This window comes from Lampetra fluviatilis, unplaced genomic scaffold (assembly GCF_964198595.1).
Source record: "Lampetra fluviatilis unplaced genomic scaffold, kcLamFluv1.1 SCAFFOLD_701, whole genome shotgun sequence".
Taxonomy (NCBI): domain Eukaryota; kingdom Metazoa; phylum Chordata; class Hyperoartia; order Petromyzontiformes; family Petromyzontidae; genus Lampetra; species Lampetra fluviatilis.
Window position 1 is genome coordinate 4,867 of NW_027621644.1, and position 12,634 is coordinate 17,500.

Sequence of the window (12,634 nt, forward strand, 5' to 3'; positions counted from 1 at the left end):
CACTCTGGGGGTGCCACGGAGTGAGCGGCACACAGCCCGCTCGCTCACCCACTACCTGTACACAAGGTGGACTCACCCGCTCGCTCACCCACTCACCCACTCGCTCACTCGCTCACTCACACACTCACTCACACACACACTCACACACCCATTCACTCACTCACCCACTCAGGGCGGTGTGGGACACTCTGGGGGTGCCACGGAGTGAGCGGCACACAGCCCGCTCGCTCACCCACTACCTGTACACAAGGTGGACTCACCCGCTCGCTCACCCACTCACTCACACGCTCGCTCGCTCGCTCGCTCACTCACACACTCGCTCATTCACTCACACACTCGCTCACTCGCTCACCCACTCACACACTCGCTCGCTCGCTCGCTCGCTCATTCACTCACTCACCCACTCAGGGCGGTGTGGGACACTCTGGGGGTGCCACGGAGTGAGCGGCACACAGCCCGCTCGCTCACCCACTACCTGTACACAAGGTGGACTCACCCACTCGCTCACCCACTCGCTCACACACTCGCTCGCTCGCTCGCTCACTCACACACCCGCTCACTCACTCACACACTCGCTCACTCGCTCACTCACACACTCACTCACTCACACACTCTCTCACTCACACACTCACTCACACGCTCGCTCACACACTCACTCACACACTCACCCACTCACTCGCTCACTCACCCACTCGCTCACCCACTCACTCAATCACCCACCCACTCACTCACACACTCACTCACTCACTCACCCACTCGCTCACCCACTCACTCAATCACCCACCCACTCACTCACACACTCACTCACTCACTCACCCACTCGCTCACCCACTCACTCAATCACCCACCCACTCACTCACACACTCACCCACTCACTCACCCACTCGCTCACCCACTCACTCAATCACCCACCCACTCACTCACACACTCACCCACTCACTCACCCACTCGCTCACCCACTCACTCAATCACCCACCCACTCACTCACACACTCACCCACTCACTCACCCACTCGCTCACCCACTCACTCAATCACCCACCCACTCACCCACTCACTCACCCACTCGCTCACCCACACACTCAATCACCCACCCACTCACTCACACACTCACTCACTCACTCACCCACTCGCTCACCCACTCACTCAATCACCCACCCACTCACTCACACACTCACCCACTCACTCACCCACTCGCTCACCCACTCACTCAATCACCCACCCACTCACTCACACACTCACCCACTCACTCACCCACTCGCTCACCCACTCACTCAATCACCCACCCACTCACTCACACACTCACCCACTCACTCACCCACTCGCTCACCCACTCACTCAATCACCCACCCACTCACTCACACACTCACTCACTCACTCACCCACTCGCTCACCCACTCACTCAATCACCCACTCACTCACACACTCACTCACCCACTCACTCACCCACTCGCTCACCCACTCACTCAATCACCCACCCACTCACTCACACACTCACCCACTCACTCACCCACTCGCTCACCCACTCACTCAATCACCCACTCACTCACACACTCACTCACCCACTCACTTGTTTATGATGGTGGTGATATTGTTGGGGGTGGTGATAGTGGTGATGGTCATGTTGATGTTGATGGTGGTGATGTTGGTGATGGTGATGTTGATGGTGATGTAGGTGCCGTTACCATCACAGCGGTGAGGCGATGTTCATGGTGATGTTGATGGTGATGATGGTGATGATGGTGATGGTGATGTTGATGATGTTGATGGTGATGTAGGTGCCGGGACCATCACAGCTGTGAGGCGATGTTGATGTTGATGGTGGTGTTGATGGTGATGATGTTGATGGTGATGGTGGTGATGTTGATGGTGGTGATGTTGATGGTGGTGTTGATGGTGATGATGTTGATGGTGATTGTCGTGATGTTGATGATGGTGATGGTGATGTTGATGGTGATGGTGGTGATGTTGATGATGGTGATGTTGTTGATGATGATGATGATGGTGATGTTGATGGTGGTGTTGATGATGTTGATGATGGTGATGTTGATGGTGGTGATGTTGTTGATGATGGTGATGTTGATGATGTTGATGATGATGGTGATGTTGATGTTGATGATGATGTTGATGATGATGGTGATGTTGATGTTAATGGTGATGGTGATGTTGATGGTGATGTTGATGTTGATGGTGATGTTGATGGTGATGTTGATAGTGATGTTGATGGTGATGTAGGTGCCGGGACCATCACAGCGGCGAGGCGATGTTGATGTTGATGGTGGTGATGTTGTTGATGGTGATGTTGATGATGTTGATGATGATGGTGATGTTGATGGTGATGGTGATGTTGATGGTGATGTTGATGATGGTGATGTTGATGGTGATGTTGATGGTGATGTTGATGGTGATGTAGGTGCCGGGACCATCACAGCGGCGAGGCGATGTTGATGGTGATGTTGTTGATGGTGATGTTGATGGTGATGTTGATGGTGATGTTGATGGTGATGTAGGTGCCGGGACCATCACAGCGGCGAGGCGATGTTGATGTTGATGGTGATGGTGGTGATGTTGTTGATGGTGATGTTGATGATGTTGATGATGATGGTGATGTTGATGGTGATGGTGATGTTGATGGTGATGTTGATGGTGATGTAGGTGCCGGGACCATCACAGCGGCGAGGCGATGTTGATGGTGATGGTGATGTTGATGGTGATGGTGATGTTGATGGTGATGTAGGTGCCGGGACCATCACAGCGGCGAGGCGATGTTGATGGTGATGGTGATGTTGATGGTGATGTAGGTGCCGGGACCATCACAGCGGCGAGGCGATGTTGATGGTGATGGTGATGTTGATGGTGATGGTGATGATGATGGTGATGTAGGTGCCGGGACCATCACAGCGGCGAGGCGATGTTGATGGTGATGTTGATGGTGATGTTGATGATGTTGATGATGTTGATGGTGATGTTGATGGTGATGTAGGTGCCGGGACCATCACAGCGGCGAGGCGATGTTGATGGTGATGGTGGTGTTGATGGTGATGTTGATGTTGATGGTGATGTTGATGGTGATGTTGATGTTGATGATGTTGATGTTGATGGTGATGTTGATGATGGTGATGTAGGTGCCGGGACCATCACAGCGGCGAGGCGATGTTGATGGTGATGGTGGTGGTGATGGTGGTGATGATGTTGATGGTGATGTTGATGGTGATGGTGATGTTGATGATGGTGATGTTGATGGTGATGTAGGTGCTGGGACCATCACAGCGGCGAGGCGATGTTGATGGTGATGTTGATGGTGATGGTGGTGGTGATGATGGTGATGTTGATGGTGATGATAGTGATGATGATGGTGATGTAGGTGCCGGGACCATCACAGCGGCGAGGCGATGTTGATGGTGATGTTGATGGTGATGGTGGTGGTGATGATGTTGATGGTGATGTTGATGTTGATGGTGATGTAGGTGCCGGGACCATCACAGCGGCGAGGCGATGTTGATGGTGATGTTGATGGTGATGGTGGTGGTGATGATGTTGATGGTGATGTTGATGGTGATGTTGATGGTGATGTAGGTGCCGGGACCATCACAGCGGCGAGGCGATGTTGCCGTGCTCCCTGGCGCTCGCCAGGACTCAGCTCCACGACTTCCTCAAACATCACCATCACGCGTGCCTGCAGGTAACATCACCACCATCACCATCATCAACATCACCATCACGCGTGCCTGCAGGTAACATCACCATCATCAACATCACCATCACGCGTGCCTGCAGGTAACATCACCACCATCACCATCATCAACATCACCATCACGCGTGCCTGCAGGTAACATCACCATCATCAACATCACCATCACGCGTGCCTGCAGGTAACATCACCACCATCACCATCATCAACATCACCATCACGCGTGCCTGCAGGTAACATCACCATCACCACCATCACGCGTGCCTGCAGGTAACATCACCACCATCACCATCATCAACATCACCATCACGCGTGCCTGCAGGTAACATCACCACCATCACCATCATCAACATCACCATCACTCGTGCCTGCAGGTAACATCACCACCATCACCATCATCAACATCACCATCACTCGTGCCTGCAGGTAACATCACCACCATCACCATCATCAACATCACCATCACGCGTGCCTGCAGGTAACATCACCACCATCACCATCATCAACATCACCATCACTCGTGCCTGCAGGTAACATCACCACCATCACCATCATCAACATCACCATCACTCGTGCCTGCAGGTAACATCACTATCACCATCATCAGCATCATCACCACCACCATCACTCGTGCCTGCAGGTAACATCACCACCATCACCATCATCAACATCACCATCACTCGTGCCTGCAGGTAACATCACCACCATCACCATCATCAACATCACCATCACGCGTGCCTACAGGTAACATCACCACCATCACCATCATCAACATCACCATCACGCGTGCCTGCAGGTAACATCACCATCATCAACATCACCATCACTCGTGCCTGCAGGTAACATCACCACCATCACCATCATCAACATCACCATCACGCGTGCCTACAGGTAACATCACCACCATCACCATCATCAACATCACCATCACTCGTGCCTGCAGGTAACATCACCACCATCATCAACATCACCATCACTCGTGCCTGCAGGTAACATCACCACCATCACCATCATCAACATCACCATCACTCGTGCCTGCAGGTAACATCACCACCATCACCATCATCAACATCACCATCACTCGTGCCTGCAGGTAACATCACCACCATCACCATCATCAACATCACCATCACTCGTGCCTGCAGGTAACATCACTACCATCACCATCACTCGTGCCTGCAGGTAACATCACCATCACCACCATCATCACCACCATCACCACCACCTCCACCATCACCACCATCACCATCATCACTATCACCATCACTACCATCACCACCATCACTATCATCACTCGTGCCTGCAGGTAACATCACCATCACCACCATCATCACCACCATCACCACCACCTCCACCATCACCACCATCACCATCATCACTATCACCATCACTACCATCACCACCATCACCACCATCACTCGTGCCTGCAGGTAACATCACCACCATCACCATCACTACCATCACCATCAACATCATCACCACCAGCATCACCATCACCACCATCACTCGTGCCTGCAGGTACCATCACTACCATCAACATCATCACTATCACCATCACTACCATCACCACCATCATCACCATCACCACCATCACCACCACCACCATCATCACCATCACTCGTGCCTGCAGGTACCATCACCATTACCATCACCACCATCACCACCATCACCATCATCACTATCACCATCACTACCATCACCACCATCACTACCATCACCATCATCACCATCACCATCATCATCACCATCACTCGTGCCTGCAGGTACCATCACCATCACCACCATCACCATCATCACTATCACCATCACTACCATCACCACCATCACTACCATCATCACCATCATCATCACCATCACTCGTGCCTGCAGGTACCATCACCATCACCATCACCGCCATCACCATCATCACTATCACCATCACTACCATCATCACTACCATCACCATCACCACCATCACTATCATCACGCGTGTCTGCAGGTAACATCACCACCATCACCATCACCACCATCACCACCATCACCATCACTACCATGATCACCATCACTACCATCACCACCACCATCACGCGTGCCTGCAGGTAACATCACCACCATCACCATTACTACCATCATCACCATCACCATCATCACTCGTGCCTGGAGGTAACATCACCACCATCACCACCATCACCATCACTACCATCACTCGTGATGATGATGCTGCTGCTGATGATGGTGGTGGTGATGGTGGTGATGGTGATGTTGCTGATGGCGATGCTGATGATGGTGGTGGTGATGATGATGGTGGTGGTGATGATGATGATGCAGATGGTGATGTTGCTGATGGTGATACTGATGGTGATGGTGGTGGTGATGATGATGATGGTGGTGATGGTGGTGATGATGGTGGTGATGGTGATGATGGTGGTGGTGATGGTGGTGATGATGAAGATGCTGATGGTGATGTTGGTTGCCCTCAGGGAGGGAATGTGCTGGGCATTGCCGTGGTTACAGCACTCACAATCATCACCCTGGTGGCTAAACTCCGCGACTGGGCAGGTAACAACATCATCACCACCACCATCATCATCACCACCACCTCCACCACCTCCACCATCACCACCATCACCACCACCACCGCCACCACCGCCGCCACCACCACCATCACCACCCCCACCACCACCTCCACCACCACCACCATCATCACCACCCCCACCACCACCTCCACCACCACCACCATCAAAACCACCACCACCTCCACCATCACCACCATCACCACCACCACCACCACCGCCACCACCGCCGCCACCACCACCATCACCATCATCACAACCATCACAACCATCATCACCCCCACCACCACCGCCACCACCACCATCACCACCACCACCATCACCACCTCCACCATCATCACCACCACCATCACCACCACCATCATCACCGCCACCACCATCACCATCATCATCACCCCCACCACTACCACAACCACCACCACCACCTCCACCACCATCACCACCATCACCATCACCACCACCATCACAACCATCATCACCACCACCATCATCACTACCACCATCACCACCACCACCACCACCATCACAACCATCACAACCATCACCACCACCACCATCACCACCACCACCATCACCACCATCACCATCATCATCACCCCCACCACTACCACAACCACCACCACCACCACCTCCACCACCATCACCACCATCACCATCACCACCACCATCACCACCATCATCACCACCACCATCATCACTACCACCATCACCACCACCACCACCATCACAACCATCACCACCATCACCACCATCACCACCATCACCACCACCATCACCACCATCACCATCATCATCACCCCCACCACTACCACAACCACCACCACCACCACCTCCACCACCACCATCACCATCACCACCACCATCACCACCATCATCACCACCACCATCATCACTACCACCATCACCACCACCACCACCACCATCACAACCATCACCACCATCACCACCATCACCACCACCACCATCACTTTGTGTGCTCCACAGGTTCGCAGACATCAACTTCCTCCCTGCGTCACGCGGGACTCAACGGAGGTCTCCCATTGGCCAACGGCTCAGCCAATCGCGAGCCGCGGCGCTCCCAGAATTCCCAGGACTTTCCGGAGAATTCCCAAGACCCAGCCGGCCTCCGCACAGATGCCCAGCAGCTGCAGCAGCAGCAGCAGCAGGGGGAGCCGGGAATTCCCAGAATTCCAGATGAAGGAATTCCCAGAATTCCAGATGACAAAATTCCCAGAATTCCAGATGACAAAATTCCCAGAATTCCAGATGACAGCATTCCCAGAATTCCAGATGACAAAATTCCCAGAATTCCAGATGAAGGACTTCCCAGAATTCCAGATGAAGGGCTTCCCAGAATTCCAGATGAAGGGCTTCCCAGAATTCCAGATGACGAAATTCCCAGAATTCCAGATGACGGCATTCCCAGAATTCCAGATGATGAAATTCCCAGAATTCCAGATGACAAAATTCCCAGAATTCCAGATGAAGGACTTCCCAGAATTCCAGATGAATGACTTACCAGAATTCCAGATGAAGGCATTCCCAGAATTCCAGAGGACGAAATTCCCAGAATTCCAGATGACGGCATTCCCAGAATTCCAGATGACGGCATTCCCAGAATTCCAGACGACGGCATTCCCAGAATTCCAGACGACGAAATTCCCAGAATTCCAGATGACGAAATTCCCAGAAACCCAGATGACGAAATTCCCAGAATTCCAGACGTCGGAATTCCCGAAATTCCAGGGGACGGAATTCCCAGAATTCCAGGAGACCAATCTTCTGGTAATCCCATGCATCAACAGGATGGGGGTCAGGTCTGAGTGTGGTGGGAGTGGTGAGTGTGGTGAGTGTGGTGAGTGTGGTGGGAGTGGTGAGTGTGGTGGGAGTCGTGAGTGTGGTGGGAGTGGTGAGTGTGGTGGGAGTGGTGAGTGGTGGGAGTGGTGAGTGTGGTGGGAGTGGTGAGTGTGGTGGGAGTGGTGAGTGTGGTGGGAGTGGTGAGTGTGGTGGGAGTGGTGAGTGTGGTGTGAGTGGTGGGAGTGGTGAGTGTGGTGGGAGTGGTGAGTGTGGTGGGAGTGGTGAGTGTGGTGGGAGTGGTGAGTGTGGTGGGAGTGGTGGGAGTGGTGAGTGTGGTGGGAGTGGTGAGTGTGGTGGGAGTGGTGAGTGTGGTGGGAGTGGTGAGTGTGGTGGGAGTGGTGGGAGTGGTGGGAGTGGTGAGTGTGGTGGGAGTGGTGAGTGTGGTGGGAGTGGTGAGTGTGGTGGGAGTGGTGGGAGTGGTGACCGGCATCATCTCTGGGGTCGTGGTCTGGATGTGGCTCATTTAGTCGACAAGCTGCACCTGCAGACATGAATACTGATCCCATACAAAGCCCTTGAACCATCCCATACAGAGCCCTGTCCCATCCCATACAGAGCCCTGTCCCATATAGAACCACCACCATCACCACCATCATCACCATCACCACCACCATCACCACCATCATTATCACCACCATCACCATCACCGCCACCACTACCATCACCACCACCATCATCGCCACCACTACCATCACCACCATCACCACCATCATCACCACCATCACCACTACCATCATCACCACCATCACCACGACCATCATCACCACTACCATCACCACTACCATCACCACCATCATCACCATCACCACCACCATCACCGCCACCACTACCATCACCACCATCACCACCATCATCACCACCATCATCACCACCATCACCACCATCACCACGACCATCATCATCATCACCACCACCACCATCACCACCATCACCACCATCATCATCACCACCATCATCACCACCACCACCACCATCACCACCACCACCACCATCATCATCACCACCACCACCATCATCATCACCATCATCACTACCATCATCACCATCACCACCACCATCACCACCACCATCACCACCATCATCACCACCATCATCACCACCATCAGTGGGTGAGTGGGTGGGTGACACGGGCTAGAGAAGAGATGGAGTGATGTGGTACAGGAGGACGTGGAGCTGAGTGGACTTGCCGATGACTGCTACCAGCGGTGTCAAGATCGGCCTCAGCGGAGGAGGCTCGTGAAGGACGCTGCTGCTGCTACTGGGCAGTGCCAGGCTAGGTGCACCTTGAGGCTACTGGGGCAGTGCCAGGCTAGGTGCACCTTGAGGCTACTGGGGCAGTGCCAGGCTAGGTGCACCTTGAGGCTACTGGGGCAGTGCCAGGCTAGGTGCACCTTGAGGCTACTGGGGCAGTGCCAGGCTAGGTGCACCTTGAGGCTACTGGGGCAGTGCCAGGCTAGGTGCACCTTGAGGCAGTCACCCTCCAGCAACAACAGCGGAGGGCCGCGACGCTCACAACAACGAGCGGAGCGCCGGGCGGATAAAGCGCAGCGAGTTGGCACAGTAGGGGGGTACAGCTGGTGGTGTGGGTGGTGGGGTCACGTGATGTAATGGGCGACGTTTCAGGCAAGGGGCCTTCTTGATGATAGCGAATAGATGGATGTAAATAGAAATATCTCTCTGCCTCTCAATAAAAGTTGTTTTGAACAGCACGACTTGACTGTGTCTGTGTCTCTGTGTGTGTGTGTCTCTGTGTATCTTGTGTGTGTCTGTGTCTGTGTGTGTGTCTCTGTCTGTGTGTCTCCCTGTGTGTGTCTGTCTGTCTCTGTGTGTCTGTCTCTCTGTGTCTCTGTGTGTCTTTCTGTGTCTCTGTGTGTCTCTCTGTGTGTCTCTGTGTATCTCTCTGTGTGTCTCTCTGTGTGTCTCTGTCTGTCTCTGTCTCTGTGTGTCTCTGTGTCTCTGTCTGTGTGTCTCTCTGTGTGTGTCTCTGTGTCTCGCTATGTGTGTCTGTCTCTGTGTCTGTCTCTGTGTCTCTATGTGTGTCTCTGTGTGTGTCTCTGTGTGTCTCTGTCTGTGTCTCTGTGTGTGTCTCTGTGTGTCTCTGTCTCTCTGTGTCTCTGTCTGTGTGTCTCTCTGTGTGTCTGTCTTTGTGTTTCTGTCTCTGTGTGTGTCTCTGTCTGTGTCTCTGTGTGTATGTGTGTGTCTCTGTGTGTATGTGTGTCTCTCTGTGTGTATGTGTGTCTCTGTGTGTCTCTGTGTGTCTCTGTGTGTCTCTGTGTGTCTCTCTGTGTGTCTCTCTGTGTGTCTCTCTGTGTCTCTCTGTCTGTGTGTCTCTCTGTGTCTGTCTCTGTTCTCTCGCTCACCAAATCGCCAACTCACCCGGCAAATCATTCACTCAGTCACTCACTTAGCCACTCAGTCACTCATTCACTCAGTCACTCACTCATTCCTCATTCACTCAGTCACTCACTCATTCCTCATTCACTCACTCACGCACCCACTCAACGACTCACCCACTCACCCACCTACCCTACTCACTGATGATCACACTCACCTAACCACTCACCATCTCACCCACCCACCTAACCACTCACCATGTCACCCACCAAATCACTCACTCACCATCTCATTCACCATCTGACTCACCCACCAAATCACTCACCATCTCACCCACCTAATCACTCACCATCTCACTCACCCACTCACCCACCTAATCACTCACCATCTCACTTACCATCTCACTCACCCACTCACCATCTCACTCACCCACCAAATCAATCACTCACCATCTCACTCACCATCTCACTCACCATCTGACTCACCCACCAAATCACTCACCATCTCACCCACCTAATCACTCACCATCTCACTCACCCACTCACCCACCTAATCACTCACCATCTCACTTACCATCTCACTCACCCACTCACCATCTCACTCACCCACCAAATCAATCACTCACCATCTCACTCACCATCTCACTCACCATCTGACTCACCCACCAAATCACTCACCATCTCACCCACCTAATCACTCACCATCTCACTCACCCACTCACCCACCTAATCACTCACCATCTCACTTACCATCTCACTCACCCACTCACCATCTCACTCACCCACCAAATCAATCACTCACCATCTCACTCACCATCTCACTCACCATCTGACTCACCCACCAAATCACTCACCATCTCACCCACCTAATCACTCACCATCTCACTCACCCACTCACCCACCTAATCACTCACCATCTCACTTACCATCTCACTCACCCACTCACCATCTCACTCACCCACCAAATCAATCACTCACCATCTCACTCACCATCTCACTCACCATCTGACTCACCCACCAAATCACTCACCATCTCACCCACCTAATCACTCACCATCTCACTCACCCACTCACCCACCTAATCACTCACCATCTCACTTACCATCTCACTCACCCACTCACCATCTCACTCACCCACCAAATCAATCACTCACCATCTCACTCACCATCTCACTCACCATCTGACTCACCCACCAAATCACTCACCATCTCACCCACCTAATCACTCACCCACTCACCCACCTAATCACTCACCATCTCACTTACCATCTCACTCACCCACTCACCATCTCACTCACCCACCAAATCAATCACTCACCATCTCACTCACCATCTCACTCACCATCTGACTCACCCACCAAATCACTCACCATCTCACCCACCTAATCACTCACCATCTCACTCACCCACTCACCCACCTAATCACTCACCATCTCACTTACCATCTCACTCACCCACTCACCATCTCACTCACCCACCAAATCAATCACTCACCATCTCACTCACCATCTCACTCACCATCTGACTCACCCACCAAATCACTCACCATCTCACCCACCTAATCACTCACCATCTCACTCACCCACTCACCCACCTAATCACTCACCATCTCACTTACCATCTCACTCACCCACTCACCATCTCACTCACCCACCAAATCAATCACTCACCATCTCACTCACCATCTCACTCACCATCTGACTCACCCACCAAATCACTCACCATCTCACCCACCTAATCACTCACCATCTCACTCACCCACTCACCCACCTAATCACTCACCATCTCACTTACCATCTCACTCACCCACTCACCATCTCACTCACCCACCAAATCAATCACTCACCATCTCACTCACCATCTCACTCACCATCTGACTCACCCACCAAATCACTCACCATCTCACCCACCTAATCACTCACCATCTCACTCACCCACTCACCCACCTAATCACTCACCATCTCACTCACCCACTCACCCACCAAATCACTCACCATCTGACTCACCCACCAAATCACTCACCCACTCGCTCACGTCATAAACCCCGCCCACCTCGACACAAGCCCCGCCCACAATCAACTGAAGCCACGCCCCCTAGTCTTGATACCCCGCCCCCTTACACTCAAGGCCACGCCCATAGTCTTGATGCCCCGCCCTTTACACTCAAGGCCACGCCCTCTTGGCGTGGAGGCCCCTCCCCCTA

The 12,634-nt window shown here is 52.8% G+C and overlaps 1 long non-coding RNA gene across 1 annotated transcript; it reads left to right on the forward strand.

Annotated features, from left to right (window-relative positions):
* The first annotated feature begins 395 nt into the window (after nt 1-395).
* Nucleotides 396-8,129, forward strand: LOC144955520 (uncharacterized). The gene is made up of 4 exons (XR_013641706.1): nt 396-486; nt 3,575-3,680; nt 6,149-6,227; nt 7,226-8,129. It is a non-coding gene; the product is annotated as an uncharacterized LOC144955520 (long non-coding RNA).
* Nucleotides 8,130-12,634: the final 4,505 nt, after the last annotated feature.